Raw genomic sequence first — 20,646 nt, forward strand, 5'->3', positions numbered from 1 at the left:
CTCTGAGCTGAGCCCGGGGCTCGATCCCACAACCCTGAGATCATGACCTGAGCCAAAACCAAGAGTTGAATGCTCAACTAACCTAGCCACCCAGGCACCCCTAAAAGTTTTATAAATTTACCTACCTACCTCCCACCCTACTTCCCATACACAGTAATTTCAATCCATAGCACCGTGTAAAATAAAGCACTTTCTTCTGGAAACATTTCTGATTATTCTTTACAAAAGTGTGAAATGTGAAATTAAACAGCCAAGGGGTAGAAACCTATCAACTGTCCATACAGAGTTAACATCTTGATGGATCCTGATTCTCTTATTTTTATAATTGAAGCATTCCAAAACATTACAATGACTTCTCTAACCACCTACTCTTTGGACAATGTTATCCTTTCTTCTGAATCTTATTTGGATAGCTCATCTAGTTTGTATTTTTAAGTAAAGCATGACTTTCACTAATTTGTAAGGGAAATAAAGACTAAATATGTATTACAGTCAGAGCTATTTGACATGGGTTATATTATTTCCACAATGTTCAGAACATACTGGACATTTTCTTTTGTGAGTTTATCCTATTTCATCTGTTGACTAAAAATATTTTTTCTTTTTCTCACTTGCACATAAGATGGTATATCATACCTTGAAACAGCCTTTCATTTTTTCCTGTATAATATATTACTTTTATATACCACCTTCATCATTGCAACATGTATTTGCATATTTCAACTCTCCATACGAAAGCTTCGGAATATGATTTCAACATTTCCCATTTGAATCGTAGCTTCAACCTGATTCAGAGTCAGTGAGAACATCCCCAACCAGACAGGTATACAATGGTAGAGTATTACTCCCAACATTGCAGAGCCAGGGAGACTTCTAGGTTATTATTGGCTTTAATTATCACTCCCATAAGCTGTAATAGTCTTTGCTTTTGGTGGAGCAGCACATCACTGAGTGTGAAATCCTTCCCTGCTTTTGAAAATACACAAGAAATGAACTGAATCACTTCCAATCTGCTGTAACAACTGAACACCCACTGATAAGTATAAGCAAGGGGCAAATTTATCATCACCAATAGAAAAGAGGCTTTTTGAAAGTGAGATTTGAGACATCTAGCTGGCTGCTTACTACCAGCAGTGATCAGCAAAACCAAATCTACTTTCATTTTAAACTCACAGGCACTTTATTTTCCCTGATTGGTATTCAAGTCAATAAAAAAAGCACAGTCTTTTTTTAATGTTTGTACTTTATTTATTGCTATAAAACTTAAACACTAAAATATCAAGAGAAATAGTTCTCATAGTTTTAACCGTTAATTTCCAGTCCTGCTCTTATCCATAATACCTGTTCTTTTGCTTCCGTCAGATGCTTCGAGTGCAAATCAGACCTGAGGATTTTGAACAGGCTCCATTTAGTCTCTGTTCCAGAGGCCCAACCTTCACAATCCTGATTTCTTTACCTCTTAAGGTAAGACTTATCTAAACACACTGCATTCAGACATATGCTATTCAGACTGAAATCATCAGTTCACGGTGACTCACTTCTTAATATACCTCAAGGTTTCAGCAAGTTCTTTGGTTTCCATACTAAGACCACAGTGAATTTCCTTCTAGTTCCAGGCTCTGAATTTCAGATCTAAAGGGAAAGGCTATATTAAAGGAAGATAATCGAGGGAAAGGAAGCAATTATATGTGAGAGTTTTGAGGTATTTGGTATACTCTCTCATTCTTTATTTTAGCTATCTAAATAATATGACAGAATTTTATTATAAACTAAAAGATTCAGAATTATTTTTAAGTTCAGGAAGTTCACTTTCAAAATACATTTAAATGAGCTATTTAGCCTAAAATCATCAGTGACATAGATAACATAAATTCTCATTTACATTAATTCTTATTGAAATATTGGAAATATTCCTCAGGCATGGTGTTTTCATTTCTAAGTCCAAGAGCTATGATTGAGTTATTACTATATTAAAAATTCTACAATTGTCTGCAACGTAGCAGGTAGCCAGTGATATGGCAAAAATGTATGAACACAAGACTGTCATTTACTGATGTTCAATGTTACATTTCTTGTGTGTGCCTGCAATTTTTAAATCTTGCAGTTCTTGAAATTATAGGGAAGAAAACCACAGGCCAAATCAAATCAGAGAAAAACAATAACTGTGAAATCAGGGGGCTTTTTATTTTGACTGTCTTGTTTCTATTGATGTTGGAAATGGAAAAAAGTTGTAGTGGTTTTAAATGGTAGAGTGGCCTTGACCTTAGAAACAAATTTTAAGGCTTTTCTCCTTACAGACAAATAATTTTATTTGCATCTTCTGAAGTTAGTGGACTTTACCATAGAGAATATCAGCAATCAGAATACTTACAGCAAACTCTACACATTTTAATTACATGGTTACTCACAAAAATCATTTTGATAATCCTATGTGCTTCACACAGTTTCTTATTTCCTGTCCCCTTCTCTGTGTTTTCAGAAACAACTGTTCTAATATGGGTATATGATATAGATTGCATACAGATAGTGTATGAGGCAAAGAGAAACAGAAACATTGGTAAATGACACCAAAGGGAAAAAATTTTGCTTAAATAAAACTAAGTGAACATGTGGGGTATTTCCATAATTTAGAATGAAATTTTCCTATTTCTTAAAACAATAATTCAACCATATATTAAATCTCAATTTTCAGTCCAGTATCATGAACTCTTCAGTATGGGCAGTTCTTTTGTCAGCTTTCTGAGCTGTGTTCTAACAATGTCAGGTACTCTTGTTGCCTACAGTGTAAGATGAGGGGTATGCAAACACTCTGTGTTATGGCACTTTAGGGCATCTGGAGACTTGCCATTTGTGCTATTATGATAAGAGCCAGAAGCCAATTTCCTTCAAACCGTATTTTTAAGCTAGAGAGCATTAGCCAGGGGTAGTCAAAATGACAAGGCACGAAGTATATGAACAAAATGAACAACCGGCAAAGAAGTTTAAAGGAATATGACTGCCATAAAAATGGGTAAAAACTGCCCAGTGATTTAGATGGGGAACTATCTTTAAGTTTTAAACACTTTGAAAGAGGGTGTGTGAATTACTGTTCCAATTCTGTGGTATTTTTTGAGAGAAATAAGAATATGACCAGCCTGCATTTGCTCTTGAAATACTTTCAAATTTTGTCTGGGTGAAATAAAAGTGGCATGAAAATGTCAGCTGAGCCTTTGAAGATTTAGGGTATGCTGCTCTGAGATTTAGGTGATGGCAGGTATCAATAACCTAAGCAGTTCATTCCACTCTCTGATTTCATCTTCAAGGGGAACTTTTTTAGACATAACTTATAGGAAGAAAAATTAAGAACCACTCTTTTCCCAATAACCATGATGTCAAAGACCAATTTAAGTGGAAATGCTTAAGTAGGATTTCTAAGGGAAGAGTGTTTAGGGAATCAGTTGAAAAATACAACTCAAGTCCAAATCCAAAAGGCATTCCTTCTAGTTCTTTACCTCAGTCAATCAGTAAGCATTTTGTTATTATCATTTGCTTCTGTATAACTGGTATATTTTTGAAAATGGAATTTTGAACTCTAATCTTATTTGGAGGTATAGCAAGATGAACTCTCCACTTATTGTGATTACTGATTTACAGCAAAGAAGATCACTGGAAATTAGTAATAACACTGATAGGATATTTTACAAAAAACAAGTTATTATTACTTAGGAGCCCCTTCAGCTTTTGGGTCCTTCAGTAGTAAATTGTAACTCAATATTAGAAAATAGTGAGACTTGAAGAATGAGTAGCTCATGAATATGCAGCTTATGCTCATATGCTGTCGCTGAGGCTTATATGAAAAATAGAGGAACAAAAGACCGTGATGTTTCAAAACAGCATCTATAAAGCAAAATGAGAAGACCCTGAGACATTAGAAGAGTTATGTGGAGTTGATACTGAAAAATAGCTGTTTGGGGTTTGGTAAATAAAACTTTGAAACTAAAAATTAGATAACTTGTTACCTTTAAAAATCCCCTTCTCTGTCTGTGAGATCCTTATCTTCAGTCAAAATTCTGCTTGGATGCCATACTTCATGGCAGGCTCCTCAGATCCGCACAGTCCAGTACTATCCTTACATAAGTTCCCATAAGTTTTTATTGGTACCTCTTCCATAAAACTCTCACAATCTATTGAGTGTTGGAAACATTTATACCCGCCTGTGAGTTCCTAGAGAGCAGAGGCCATACCTTGCTGTTATTTTTATCTTGAACATCCCCAGGACAGGGTCTGCACATACATCAATTTCTCAATAATTTTCAATGAATTAAAATATTTCCTACTCATTCTTTTATATGAAAGTGAATACATTTAGAAAACAAAATAGATTCCATGCCTAAATAGTCAAATAAATGGGTTCTAAGAATTTAAAAAATCAGTATTAATCTCAAGACTTAATCACTTAAAGAGAAAAATGTTTCAGCCCTGAATATTAAGCAATAAATTTTAAAGTGAAAAATATCCAGTTTCCAGTAAATATTTAGAAAGTATATTTTAATGTATTTTATTTTAATCTTTTCTGCTATGCTTAGTTTTAAAGAGTAGATACTATATTTTATCTTTTTATGTGGTAACATAACAAACATGTTTCCCATGACGCAACATATCTTTTCTAAATATGTAAAGAGAAGCAGTCTAATCCATCCTACTGGTATACCATAACTGACTTAATTGTTACATTTCTTGTTGACATTGAGTTTTATTTTCCCAACAGTAGATATTATAAAGAACATCACAATAAATATTGTTGTATGAAAAAGTTAAAAACATTATTTCAGTTCTTAATTATTAGAAATAAGACCTTCATTATTTGCATAAGAGGCAGTTGGTGAGATAACACTGAGGCCAAATTTCCTGGGTTCACATCACAGTTCTTCAACTCTGATTAGTTGTATCATTTGGGGCATTATTTAACTGCTCAGAACCTATTATTTCAACTACAAAAAGGTAAATAATAATTGTACCTATCTCCCAAGATTGTTGTGCATATAGAATAAGCAAAGAATTGTAACACATAGTTTGTACAACTCTGCCTTAAGTATTTTATGGACATTAATGTGCATATATGTGTGTGCACGTGCCTGTATATATGTAAGTGTATCATATGTAATATAAAAATGGGAGAGACAGCACAGCTTAGTGTTTACAAGTGTGGAATGTGGAGCCAGACTACCTGGGTTGGAATTTAGTTCTGTAAATTATTAGCTGAATGGCTTCAAACAAGCCATTTAGTTTCTCCTTGTCTTTATTTCCTCATTGGTAAAATGAGATAACATTAACACCCCTACCTCATATGTTGTTATAAGGATTAAATAAGTTAATGTATTTAAAGCACCTGCAACAATGTCTGCCACATAAAAATCTCTATATTTATTTGTTAAATTAAATTGATGTTGCTTTTACTGGTTAAATAACACTAGAATATGGTCAGTAAGGAAAACAAAGAGTCATATGCAGAAATGGTGAATCTCTGCTATCAATACCCATTCTTTTTCAAGAACCCCCAAAGCTGCAGAAATTAAAAGAAAAAATAGTAGCAGTATATGCACCACATGAGTATTGGTCTTCCCTTTTTTTCCTGTCACCTGAAATGTTGCCATAACTAAAGATCACATATTACAAGCATGTAAGAAAATTGCCCAACATTTCAGAACTAAAACTACATGATAAATCCTGAAAGGTAAAATATAATTACTCAATTGGAATTTGGCCAGAATTTTGGGAAAAGCAAAGTATTGCTGTCACTATAAGAGATAGAATAGGAAAATTCTTAATTCAGTTGTAGAAATGGAACTTAAACAAAATGACAAAACAGACAGCCAGGAAACAAAAGGAATTCATGTCAAGTAAGGTATAAAGGAGGAAAAATGATACAAAATGAACCCCAGAACTTGAGTACAAATTAGTTTGTCTTTGAAAATGTGGAAAACATAGAACACTGTGTTACAAAAGTAGTAAATTGAGAAGCACCTGGGTGGCTCAGTCAGTTGAACATTGGACTCTTGGTTTCAGCTGGGGTCGTGTTCCTGGGTCGAGGTCTCAGTGGTGGTCTCTGGTAGTGGGGTCCAGCCTGTGAGTAGGGCTCCACACTCAGCGGGAGTCTGCTTGGGATTCTTTCTGGCTCCCTTCCCCTCTGCCCTTCTCCCCACTCCCACTCATGCATGCACACACACTCTCTCTCTTTCTCTCTCTCTAAAATAGGTAAATAAATCCTTAAAAAATAGTAAATTGAGAGTGTATCTTTTTTTTTTAAACCGAAGCAGATATTTCTGAGACTTAAGAATCCCATGAACGTGGGATAGGTTATACTTCACTCATTGCAAACAGTTTTCTACTAATTTAGCCTAGTGTTTTCCAATCTGGCCATATTGACACTTGGGACTGGATAATTCTTTGTTGTGGAAGACTATTCTGTGGGTTGTAGGACATTTAATAGCATCCCTGGGTCTGTATCCACTAGATACTACTGGAACCACCCTAGTTGTAATGAACAAAAGTGTATCCTGACATTTCCAAATGTCTCCTAGAAGTGCAAAATTATGCCCAGTTGATAACAACTGCTTTAACCAACCAGAGAACAAAATAATCTCAGATTTGAATGATAACTGGGGAATTCAGCTCTTAACACAGCATTTTCTCATCACCTGCAATTGCTGTTCATCTAGTGTTCCCCTTGAATTGTAAGTGTGATTAAGAACTCACCTTCTCACACTCAAATTTCACACTTTCTATTGTACAGTAGGCCTTTCTTACATCCACTTCACTGAGGAAGACTTCATCTTATATATTTCAGTTTTATTTCTGCTAACTCTCCTTATTGCTGGGAGGGAGGGGGGAAATCCTTGTTTTTCCTTCCCAAATACTCTTATGCATTGTCATTAGCCCATCCCAACAGTTTGCCAGTGGAAGACACTTATAAACAAACACTCCAGACTCAGTGTAAGCTGGTGAAAATACACATAGAAGTATGATTGAACTTTTGTCTCCTTTGTTCCAAATTCTATATGGAACCCTGGAATCACATGACCCTTTTTAGAATCCTTATCAAACTGTCAGTCACAACAAATTTGAAGACAAAAAAAGTACCCCAAATCATTTCTATTTGCTACTATATTTATTGCATGTCCCCTATGCTTTTAGAGGTCTTTAAAGAAAAGGGATACATTAATTCCATAGACAACCCATAATTTTGTAGCCACTAACAATTCTCACTTATACTTCCCTGCAGAGGAGATAGTCAAAACATTAAACATTGGTGAAGTCAGAGGCACTGATCAATCAAAATAGATGCCTGACTAATAATACCTACAGTCTGCTATAAATGACTGGTGGAGCCACATCTGTACAAACTGACTAAATACCAGCCAGCTCTCACAGGTGATTTTTAAAACTAATGTCAGGACTCTAGATCCAGTTCCACTAATCTTCATCTACCGTTTCATTCCATCCAGACTATTTTGGATTCTGACCATTACTCGATATAAACAATGTAAACTAAACTCTTTTAGTGGTAATAGATAAAAGTTTATTTGATGTTGCTCAGAATGAGGAACCCAATAGGAACGCAGATGAAGTGCTGAGGTTTTCATTAGTTAATATTACACCATCAACTCCAATCACATAGAAATGTACCATCCCTGTTCTTCTAAACTCCCAATAAGGCTGAAAACCACTGTGTTTTTCTTAACGATGTTCCTAAAGACCACTCTCATGCAGGTCTCTTCAGCAACCTTGATATTCTTTCGACTTCTTACATGATGGGAGGCAGTCTTTGCCAGAGTTATTCATGCTTATCACATTTGCTCCTCAACTAATTTTTTTTATCCAAAGTCAGTTTATAGTGTCATAAAATTTGAACAAATTGTATGCCAGGCTTTTTCACAAAATTGATCAACATATTTTTTATAGGCAAATTACCACACCGTCTGCTTGAGTAGCACAAATAATGAATTAACAATTAAATATAGAAATTTATATGCTAAGTATTTTATTTTGTAATCTATAATCCTCTAAAACATTTTATTACAGTTCATATCCTTCTTTCAAAGGAAAAAGTTTGGGAATTTGATATGGCTACCATAAGATATACTGAAAAAATTACTAACATATAAGTAGAAAACCATATTGTGAAGAAAAAATTTAAAAGATTAATATAAATATGTTAATCTGATGGCCCCTAAGGCCACAAAAAATAATTTTATCTTTCTTGTATTCCCAGTGCCCAGCTTAGTGTCTGGTGTCTAAAAATGATAAATAGATATTTGCCATGTAAACAAATGAGCAAAATAGTTCTTTATACAAGTAATTTTCATAGTATATCCAGTTTTTACTTTGAAATTTCATTACCTTGGAATTTTTATAATTTAGGACATAAATTTTTAGAAATTTATTTTGAAAATCTATCTTAGGAAAAATAAATTTTTGAGAAAATAAGTTAATGAACAGATTTGCAAAATAAAGTATTAGTTGATATTCTTTCAATGATATCTAATATCATTAATTATAATACCTTGATTAAAATCATAGACTCCTATAATTAAATTAAGATTTTTTTTTTTTTGCTATAGAAGATCTGGAGGATTATTCTCCAAACACTCATTAAACAATTCTGGTAATCTTAATGGTGTATTTTGCCAGAGTTTAGGGAAAATAAAGAAAGTCCACTTCATTACCTTACTACTAGAAAGTTTTCTTACTGTTTTTCCTCCAGAGTTTAAGCTTAATCTATCAACATATAACAACCTGTCTAGTTTTGTTCTCTAGAGCAACACAGAGTAAGTTCTTATCTATGTTTGCTAAATCTAGTTTATGTTCAGAAACCCTAGGAAGTGGTGTGGGGGAGTGCATTTTAAAGATCTATAGATCTTTAAAATTACACATTCACACATACATCCACACACACACATATATATACATATATATATACACACACATATATATAAACTTAAAATGTATATAAAGTATATGAGTGTGTGTGTGTGTGTGTGTAAATTATATCCTCTGGGAATTCTGATATAGCAGACGTGGCCTTAGAGCTTTGGAATGTGTATTTGTAAAAGTCACCTTGGTTATCCTGATCATTAGCCTGTATTAGCAATCGCTGGTTCATGCTATCAACTTCATATCTTAATTGTGAGAGCAGTGCATCACTTGGGAGGTGTATTTGGCATTGAAATTAGAAAACAAAAAAAAACCCTGAGCTCATCCGAAGTATATACAGATCATTTTGAAAATGGTAGCCAAGGCAGAGACTTCAATTAGGGGGATAATTCAGGAATATATGTTCTTTTTTGTGGTAAGCTTGGTGATGGGATCTTGCTTTCGGCAGAATGAGGAGAGACTGAAGTGTAATTTTCAATAAAGCCAACTCAACTCAACAAACATTGTGGAGATAAAACACTCTTCTTCAACAGATGGATTTTAATGACCTTATTAGAAACTCTGCGGGAAGGACCTTTTGGTGACTAAATCTATAGCTGGTTTCTGATGAAAACTTATTCGATAAATAAACCATTATGGAGTTGAATTGTAAAACTCCAAAGCCCTACTGAAATTTCCTCTTTTGGAGTCTTGCCAGCTGGTTCACACTCAATTTGCTACGAACATATTAGTGAAGAATTCAGGTGTGTATCACAGGGAATATCTACAATGAGAATGGAGAATTAATAAATATGAGTTCTCCTTTTCCTGACACCAACTGACTTTGCAAAAAAGCAGGCAAATAAACTTATTACACTTATGGCCTTTGTTTTTTATCTGAAAAATAAAGGAATTAAAAGAAATACATTGATTTATTGAACATATTTTTAAAAGTTCTTTTATATTAGGCATTCAGAGAGGTATGAAAGGATTTACAAAAAGATACAAATAGATCCCCTTGACCCAGGAGAGTAGCAGAAATCAAAAGTCATGGTCATCAATATTTACAGTTCAGCATAAAATGGAATTTGTGAAATAGAGAAAGGGAAACAAATTCTGTTAGAAATTCTAAGAAGAAAGATGTTATTTTTGCCTGGAGTTTCAGGGAAGGTTTCTTTGTGCTACCACTTGAAGAATGGATAGAATTATCACATGTAAAGTTGGGTGATAGAGGTACTTTATGGCAGGGGAACTTTCTGAAGAGAAGAGATAGAACAGAATAACATTTGCATAGGGATAGGTTTCAGATAAGCTAAGGCAGGAGATAGGTTACAACCATCCTCACAGACCAAATATATTCAGGGAATCCATTAATGTATGGCAACTTTGTTATCTGGCATTGGGAGACACTTCAGATTTCCCAGCAGAAGCAAATATAGGCTTATAAAAACATTGAAATGTTGATTGTTAATGGGAGGGAAGTTGTGTTGTTAATAAATGATTAAGAAAGGCTTTAAGATTTTTCATATTTGTCAATGATTTTCAGGTTTGCTTGTTTATTCATCTGCTCATTTACTGACAAAATCTTATCCAGAAAACCTATGTATTAAAGAAATGGAAGTGTAGCTGCTCTGGTTGAAAGAGAGGAGGGGGTGGGAGCCAGAGCCCCACACAATGAACAGCACCCTGGATTTCTCAGGCACCACTGAGAGCTTTGTGTTTACTCAGAACACAGACTGAAAACTGTGACAGAGCCATTGGAAATAGGATGATGCCATGGACAGAAATCAGACCAGTCAGAGGAGGGGGTTGGGAATAGAGGGGAAAGAATTTGCTGGCCACACTGAGCTGATAACTTAACCTTCAGGGAAGTATTTCTAAGAGGAAGCCATTGAGGCAAGAGCTAGGGGAGAATTTGAGGCAAAAGACATAATTTGAAATGATTGCTAACATCACAATAAGAGAAAATATTGTCAGAGAAGGCGCACAGAAAGGAAAGACAAATGGGCCAGGTCAGAGTCTTTGGGAATACCGCCATTCAAGGCCTGGGAAGCAGAAGGGAAGCCTGGGGTTTGGGGGCAGGTGCGGGGGGAGACAAGGAATGAAACAGGTGAATGTGAGGTCAGAGATCGCTGATGATGGTTGTAGGAAATAAGGAATGACATTCAGTTTGATGGCTGGTTTTGTTTATTTGTTTGTAATTTTTCAATAAAAGCATTTTCAAAATGTATGATGGATGTATAAGATATGAACACATTCCACATCTTTAAATTATGATTATGAATAGACACAAATTTTTTTATTAAAAGAAGAAATACATGTGTTTAGAAAACATAGTCTTATTGACCAGATTAATTCATGAATGAATGGAAATATTTCTTCTTGTTTAAATTTGGTGCAAGGGAGCCAGACTCTACACCAGGGAGGGCCAAGAGGAGAAATGTGAAAGCACAGGAAAAAAGACTATTATTATCTTGGTTTGTATTAGATTAATTGGAGTCAGAAACTTTTTTTCCCCCCTGTGATTCTGTTGGATAGTGAAAAGTGTTACATGATATTAAAGGAAATAAGATAAATTTCTTAATGGTATTACCCTGGAAAAATTATATCAAATCTCTAACAAAAATATATTTAAAGTCATTTCCCCAGGAGGTCATGACTGCTATAGAAAAGCAAAATAATGAAGACTAAGAGATGATGATACCAGATTGAAAGATCTACCAGTGTGATCACTGTGGTTGAATGATCCATAAAGCCTTAGTTAGAGGATTGTATGATTCTGATTATTCCTGAATATATATTAGTATATTGGCAGTGTGAATATTTTCATATTTACAAATGTGTATGTGCATCCACCTCTACACACACATACACACACACGCACACAGACAAATGGTTAATCTCCCTTCTAAATGGCATATGCATTGATTATGATTGCATTATAATATTTTCTGGTATAGTTTTAATGTATTTTAAATGCTTTTCTGATAACATACTGAACTAGAGTAGAGCCAGCACTGCAGATTGTGAGGAGTACTAGGTAATTTATCTGCAGCAGCTCAGGGTTTTAAAGCTGTGTTGCTATTAACTCTTTGTCCACCTGACAATAAATCACTATGTCACCAGATTTGTGGGAGTGGGGATGAGATGTATGTCTCATACAGCCTTCCTAAACTTAAGTTGGTAAGCTTGAAAATGCTTAAATATTTCTAATGCCAACAGTGGAAATGTTTCCTTGCACATCAGTTATTCTGTTAGGTTTTTGTACGACTCTCTTCACAAAACGTAGTTATGGTATCTCCCCTAACAGATGTTGTGTTTGTAGCTTAAGTTTCAGTGTTCTGTATTGTTCCATGATGTCCTCAGTGAATACTTAAACTGCTCTTTCTTACCACAGCCTACTTAAGTTAAAACTATTAGAAGTGTATGTTTTGCATTTAATTCTCTTTTCAAAATGAATTAATACAGATAAGGGATTATAGAGCGGCTTTAGAAAATATAATAAAATTACCAAAACAAATTGCATATCAAAAGAAATATAATATAGAAATATAGAAAATAGAGATAAACATTCCCTATCATAAAATTTCTGTAAGTAACTTACTCGAATGTAAAAATACAAGAATGAAAGGCAGCTTAATGTTATTGACGTAAATTAGTCTTGTTATACCGATCAGTTAGAGTATTTAAAAGAAATTTCAGAGTAAAAGTGCTTTCAATCTGAACTACTTTCACTTTCCTCCATGGTAGCAATGGGCTCCCCTTGAGGCACAGAGTCTCCTCATGTTTCCTCAGCTCCACCAACCACACAAAGTACGCGCATGCACTTGGCCTCCTGCCATCTTCACCTCCGGGATTTGCTTGCTTGGCTACTATGGATGGTTGTGTTTGTGATCTTGAACTTAATAGATTGAGAACCCCTTTAGAATTGTAGTTAATTGTCAAAATACGAGCAAATACAAAGGATAAATATGATTTACTATTTACTGTATGACAAAAATGCGTCAGCTACACCTGCAGGTGGAGACATAACAGGAGCTGTTTACCATTAAAAAGAAAAATGTATTAAGTTCTAATAAAGTCCTGTAATTATAGGTTAGAAAATTGGAGATGTCAGAGATGACACTACATTAAAAGCTACACTTTTTTATATACCTACGTGACACTAATAGAGGTGAAACACAAAAAGACAACCAGGAAATCATGGGAAATAGTTTTTTTTTTAATGATGTTAGCCCATCCCAATATCATGTGGCCTTCTACAGACCCTGAGTTAGTGCGTGACTCATGCTTTTGCACATACTTCATCCTGCAGCCTGTAATGTTCTTCCTTCATTCTGTGGCCTGCCTCCCCTACTCAGTCTTCAAAGCACAGTTCAGTGATCCCATTCTCTGAAAAACAATTCTAGATTTTGCCCTACTAAGTTCCACTGAAATAGCATTGACCTACAACCTAGCTCTGATTCTTGAACATAACCCTCTCACAACATCTATCACGTTGTACATAATTACTCAATTATCTCCCATTCTAAACACTGAGTCCCCTAAGAGTAGGACAAGAGTCTTTATGTGAAAACAGCTAACCAACTTCTTGGAATACGCTAGGGGCTCAATAAATGCTCAGTAAATGATTGTCACCAATTATTCCCTAGGTCTCAGTTTCTCAGCTGTACATGATGGGACTGCGATAATGATATCGCAGGTGCTTCTTAGCTCAGGAATACAGACCAATTATACAAAACTCTGACCTTGATACCTCCTTCAACACTGTTGTCAACCTGCCTTGAAAATTGTATCACTTTGCTCTGCAAGACCCTTCTTCTGTTTTTGTCTCTAAAAAGCGATCCTTGTCTTACACTTTCATATTGAATGCCAGTGTTCCAAAATAAAAAGCTTAGTTTGCAGTTGCTGCCTGATCTTTCCCAGTGATAATTCCCTCCTTGGCATTTACCCATTTATCTGATTTCAAGTACCAATTCTTTCTACATTATTTCAACTCTTACATCTGTAGTCCTCAGTACACATTGTGAGTAAGCAGTTAGTTTCTGTAGAGCAGCTTTTGAATTCTGGCCTGTTTTTGAATTCTGACTCTATAAATAGAAATAGTATAATGTCCACATCAGAGTTGTGAGAATTAAAACAGAACATATACAAAGTGCTTAGAGTGGGGCCTGGTGTGAAATGAGAGTTCAAGAAAAGAATATGAATGTCTACACAGGGTATATATTCAATAAATTCTTGTATCTTATATGCACCTTGAAACTTGTAGCAGTTTTAGATAAAACCCACTGTTGTGAATGCACTTCAGTGTTATTCGTACTTACGGGGATTGATCTTGGAGATAATCTTAGACAATCCCTTAATCTTTCTTAATGTTTCTTAAAAGGGCCACCAGATTAATTAAATCAGTCCAGATAATCTGGTTAAAGAAAAAAAAAAAGTCTATCAGCTGACTTGGGTTATTGAGACCGACCTAAAGCCTATTTTATTTATTTTTAAAGATTTTATTTATTTATTTGTCAGAGAGAGAGAGAGCATAAGCAGGGTGGAGCGGCAGGCAGAAGGAGAAGCAGCCTCCCCGCTGAGCAGGGAGCCCGATGCGGGGCTCGATCCCAGAACCCTGGGATGGTGACCTGAGCTGAAGGCAGACACTTAACTTACTGAACCACCCAGGCATTCCCTAAAGTTCATTTTAGAAAGCAAGCAGTATCTGTGACATTAACTATGTCAACAGACACAGTCTATTTGTAAGCATGCTTTTTTATTTATTTATTTTTTTTAAAGATTTTATTTATTTTACAGAGAGAGACACACACGAGAGAGAGGGAACACAAGCGGGGGAGTGGGAGAGGGAGAAGCAGGCTTCCTGCTGAGCAGAGAGCCCTACATGGGGATCGATATAGGACCCTGGGACCATGACCAGAGCCAAAGGCAGACACTTAACAACTGAGCCACCCAGGTGCCCCTGTAAGCGTGATTTTTTAAACTGATAATAATTTAGGTAGCTTGAAGTTCAGCCTAATCTGGATTCAGTGGAGATAGACATTATTTTTCTTTTGAAGTCTTGAACATAAATTGTTAATCAGAATGCTGTAAAATGTAAAATCTAAGGCAGAGTTTATTTCACTTAAGATTCATTTTTTGAGTAATTAATATTTTTAATGGAAGTTTATTGACACATCATCCTTGCAAAAAGGGAGTAGATAAAAATATGACCCTGGAAAAGGCTTCCAAATCCTTTAAAGCTATATCTCTTTTCATGAAAAATTTGAAACTCTTTCATTAAAAATTTGAAACTCTTTCATAAATATATTTCACTGTACCATTTCAAAAATATCTTTCCATGTGTCATTTCAGAAATGGCAAGAGAACTTATAACTTAATCCATTATGCCAGAACAGGCTAAACTTGCCCAAAATCTGAACATGAAAAACTATGTTTTGTCAAACACAAAACACAGTAAAAAATCTCACAGAGTTGAGCACTAGGGAAAATGTCTATTCGGTTCAGGTTTTCACTTTCATTTCTAAAAACATTCTGCATCCCTCCCTACAAGTGTAGTACTTTTGTCCCCATGCTGTCAAACATGGAAGCAGATATAGTATAGCCTTAATGTCTCAGTATTTTTATAATAAAATATTTTATATTAGACATTTTCCCCACAACATCATTAAATTTGCTGCAGAACTGCTATGGGCTTAATATAAATTTAGAAAGCAAAGGAAAACATATTACTCCATGTACTGTTCCATCAACTGTCAACCATGGGCAAGAAACCTAATGGCAAAATGTCTTTTTTCTTTCTGAATTGAACTTGGTTCACTCAGAAAACAAATTCTGACCCTTTCCATCCTATAAACTTTCATATATTTGTGAGAATGCTTATTTAAATTATATTCTGAATTATGAAAATCTCAATAGGATAAGGAAAGACTAATGTTTGCCATCAAGTGTTCCAGAGAACAATTGAATTAAGAGAGATGTTAATAGATACTATTTAAAACACAAATAAAACAAAGGTTTCAGACTCAAAAAGCTTCAGAAACTCTGGGTCAAACAAATAAAATAGGTTTCTTTACCAGAAAATATGCAGAACCTTTAGTATGCTAATCTGTATTATGAATCTCTGAGGTTTAAAAAGCAGCATTTCTCAAAAAAGATTATGGAACATTTTTCTTTTTTAAATTTCTACCTGGTTTCCATTTATTTCTTCATGAATCAAACAGTTGTTTCTTGAATGTTTACTATACTTCCTATTTCCTTCAGCTTCTATCCTTGAATGGCAGAGAGACAGAAACAGGTACATAAACTGTGTTAAATGCTGAGTAAAGGGGATGATTTAATGGGGAAGGGAGACAGGAACTTTATAGTCACATAGGATCCCTATGGAGATGTGACATTTGAGTTGAGGCTTGACCGGCATTATGAACCTAGCCATGAAAAAGTTGAGAAAGAAAACTCTAGGCAGAGCCAGCAGAGGTGAGAAAGAGATAAGTGTGTCTGTGTTGCGAGGATAGAAAGGAGGCTGCTTTCTGGGGCAGCTTTGCAAAGAGGGAGTAGGAGAGATGAGATTGGAGGAGGCAGATAGATTATGTAAGACATTATAGGACATGGCAAGTTGTTTGAATTTTATTGTAAACACAACATAAAGCAAACTACTAGTGATGGTAGTGGAAAGGAAAAACAAATGAATGTAAGCTCTATGAGGGCAAATAAGCACAGCAAGCCACAGAGCCTTAAGAATAGTGCCTGGCCCAGAGTAAGTACCTGTAATTTTTGTTGAATTAAGACCCAGAAAGTGATGGTTCTTAGCTTGCAAATATAGATAAAATATATAAAGCAAAACAGGAATATCTAATTTGGCAATGGTTCATCTAGGTATGAATAATTCATATGAACTATTACAATTTTAAAAGATATAAGAAATGGTTTTGGTGAGGGCTCATTCTGAATATATTTGTATAGTTTATAAATGACTTCAGTCTTGTGTTTATAAAATTATTAAGGGTCTACAGAGGTTGTTTTCAACTTTCAGATTCATTTCACTGCATTTTATTGGTGAATTAAATGTTATGGTGCATTTTTTAATATATTTGGAGAGCCTCAAAATTCTTAGAATATTTACCTTATAGATGACTAGGGTCTACTCCACTTGCAGATGGGTACTCTGCAAGCAAATGAGAGATGTCAAGAACACAAATTGTTCCTAAAGCAGAATTTCTTAGAAAAAGTATGTTTTATTTTAAGTAAAACTTTTCTAAGTTATCCCGTTATAATAACATCCTTTATACCAACTACATAGTTTACTATAAAATATTTTATAAATATACATTTTATATGCTAATTTCTATGCAATTTACTAATTATGCAAATATGTAATATAGAGGTAAATAAATTATCTAATTGCACAGTAATGCCTTTCCATATTTGGTATAAACATCTTTAACTACAATTACAATATAATCACATGTACATAAATGTTTAGTTATTTAACAATTGTAGCATAATTATTACCATGTTCATGATGAAAGTGATATATGAAAAGATATTTTCAATAGGTGTAGAATCGTGAGTCTGCTTTTCTTATTAATTATAGCTAATCCCAAAGATTGATTACAAATACAATTTTAAATCCTAACTTCATATACTTAATGTTTATTTAAAATGCACTATGATTTTTTTAAACAATAGGAAATATAGGTTTAAGAAAAAAATTAAATGTTTGGAGAGGGAAAATTAGTATTTATTTCCTATGCATACTATAGTTGAATTAAAAATAATTTGGACAGATAAAGATCATCTCATATGTGCTAATTTCTAACCAGCAACATCTCCCTTCTTTTTTTCTAATTTTTAGATTAAAAACTATTGGATATATTTTTGTCAGTATTTGACTTAAATAGTCTAATGTTAGTATTAGTGCCAGTCCAAAATGAAGTCAGGAATATAAACTCTGATTATCACTTTTAATTACCTGAATGTTCCTTTTGAAGAACTGAGACAAATCATAGGGTTGTTATATTCACTAAATTCAGAAGAATAATTAGAGAGTCAAGATTTTAGATTGCTATTGAAATAAGAATGAGACAAATGACATACAATTTTAATTCCAAAATATTTGAGTTCCATTTAGATATTCTATTTAGATATTTAGAATTTCATTTAGTAGGAAACAACAGGTAGGTCTTTTTTCTACCAATACTGTTTCATATTTTTCATAGCTATTCATGTCATTTGAATGCAGGAAACTCTTAACATTGACTGACTGAAACGTGGATGATGTAATGTCTTGGAAATGGGACTAATGATCCCTATTGCAAAGGTTGTTGTGAAGATTAAATGAAAATAAATTGCATTATATGCGTTAATGTATTTTGTGTATTTTAAATGCTCAATTAATTTTATTATAATTAAATGATACAACTGGGTAATAGGACCTAGGTCCTTCTGCTTTTCAAATAGCTGCTTGGGTATTGAAGAGACATGCCTCCTTCAGAGTTCTTCCATGATACTTCCTAGGGAATCATTCCTGGGAAGAGGGAAATTCTTGTGAAGTTGCTAGCACCTACTCTGCAGCAGATAGCCTTTATTCTTCATACATACGTACATATGGAAACATACATATTATGTCCATACATCCATTATATATATATATATATTCTATCTTATATATAGAATACATAAAATAAAATTATACATATAAAATAGAATTTGCCAGAGATCTTGAAAACACCAGTCCATGACTCTGCCCTCTTCTGGGACCAGGGTATAATAGATAACTAGTATCATTCTGTTGACTGCTAGGTTGCATTTTAAAGATAGTCCCATGCCCCAAAGTCCAAGTTTTTCAAACTAGAATGAAGCAACGAAACAAATCTATGCACCCAAATAAAAACCCCAGAGCAAAAAAAGAAAAAGTTCTTTCTATAGGGGAACTCCAAACAAAAAGTCTGATATGTACATTGGTGTGTGTGTGTGTGTGTGTATAATATATATATTTTATATATGTATGTATAGATATCTCTATAGATATCCCTATAGATATGAATCCTTATATATTTAGATCCTGGTATATCCATATATATATTAGTTGCCTTAAAGATCAATTGCTGGTAAAAATGATGAAATATATATACTATGTATTAAATATTAGAAATTTAAAATCTACTTGTCTATTTTAACAAATAAATGTTAGAATGAATGTAATTGGGGAGAAATAAAATTGGAGAGTGAGTAGGTAAAAGATTTTATTTTTAAAAATGAAGTATTCCTTTAGGAACTTTAAGTTCTTAGTGATTGAGGGAAAGACAACACAGTGCCAAGAGGTTTCTTCCAACCTCTATCATTCCATCTTTGGAACTCGTTCTGAATAAAATAAACATTTTGAATAAACTGATGAAAACCACATGGTGAGAAAATCAGGTTCTGAAGTAAAACATATACTGGACCTGAAAATACAGAATAATAATGACCTCTTACGCTGAATATGATTTCTTTTGAGAAGGCTGATTTCTAGTAAAAGATGAGTATATCAGATCCAAGAGCTTCCAGTAAATGCATTTAGAAATTATACTCCCTTTTTAAACACAGTAGGAAATGGAAGGAATAAAATCATTTTAGGAAACCTATTGCAACATGGTAATATCTAAAAAATAAAGAAGTAAAAGTGATCCTCCTACCAGAGCATATAAACTAAATGCCTTGCCACAAATTACTAAATTATATACAAATCCAAACTGAATAAATCAAAATAAAAACTAAGCACCTTGATCAGTGTTTTCCCCAAGTTTAGAAATGGGAAAATAAATATTTTGACAGTCAATAAATGAATGGATAAGGAATTATTAACAATTTTAACAACTTTCTTAGAAAAAAATTTTCTTGAAAAGGTTATATAGCTCTGTCTTTCACCTTGGGAAAATTACAGTTAAAATATTAGGTACATGAACTACAAAGGGCTGGTAGATTTTACCTGTCAAATGGACATAAGCTGCAGGTAGTCCAGATGGCAGGCTTTCATTTCTGTATAAGTCCGTGCATTTACTCCTGTGCGTTAAGGCAAAGCATGATATAGATTGGGATTGGTTTTGGACCCAGACTGTTTCCAACTGCATCTTAATTTCTTTCTGTGAAAATCCAATCACAATCTTCTATTTGAAGAACATACTCAAAATAATTAACAACAGGTATGACACAATCCCATATGTTCAGAAAAAAGGCTATCTGTAGTTGTCCAATATGGCCAAATAGATACTAGCTGAATATCAGCTTTTCTTCTACTAAAATATAGAAGTAAATCATTACCAAATCTTATGTCGCTTCCAGAGGGGTTCCAAGTTCATTTATATTTAACTTTCTCCTGGGTATCACCATTTGATTTTTCAAGATGCCAGTTCATACCAAATGTGCACAAAACCTAACACACGTCTGATCCACAATGCCTTATGCTCTTATCCCTGTGATCCTTATCTAGAGAATAACACTACCATCTGACCTGATTAAAAAATTAACCTATTGCATAGGCCCAAAGCCAAAGAATCATTCTTCTTTTTTTTGACCTTGGAAATTTCAAATTTTAATTCTATTAAACTTACATTACAAAATGGGAACATTATGGCGATATCAAGAGAACAGGTAAATGGGAATGCATGAGTCTCCTTGAATCACTGACCCGACATGAGGACCAGCCCAGAGCCTTGCACCTTGCACAGAACCATTTGCCTTGTCATTACAGTCAACGAACTATTTCCATAT

The sequence above is a fragment of the Mirounga leonina genome, unplaced genomic scaffold (genome assembly GCF_011800145.1).
Source record: "Mirounga leonina isolate KUSES-001 unplaced genomic scaffold, KU_Mleo_1.0 Mir_126, whole genome shotgun sequence".
Taxonomy (NCBI): Eukaryota; Metazoa; Chordata; class Mammalia; order Carnivora; family Phocidae; genus Mirounga; species Mirounga leonina.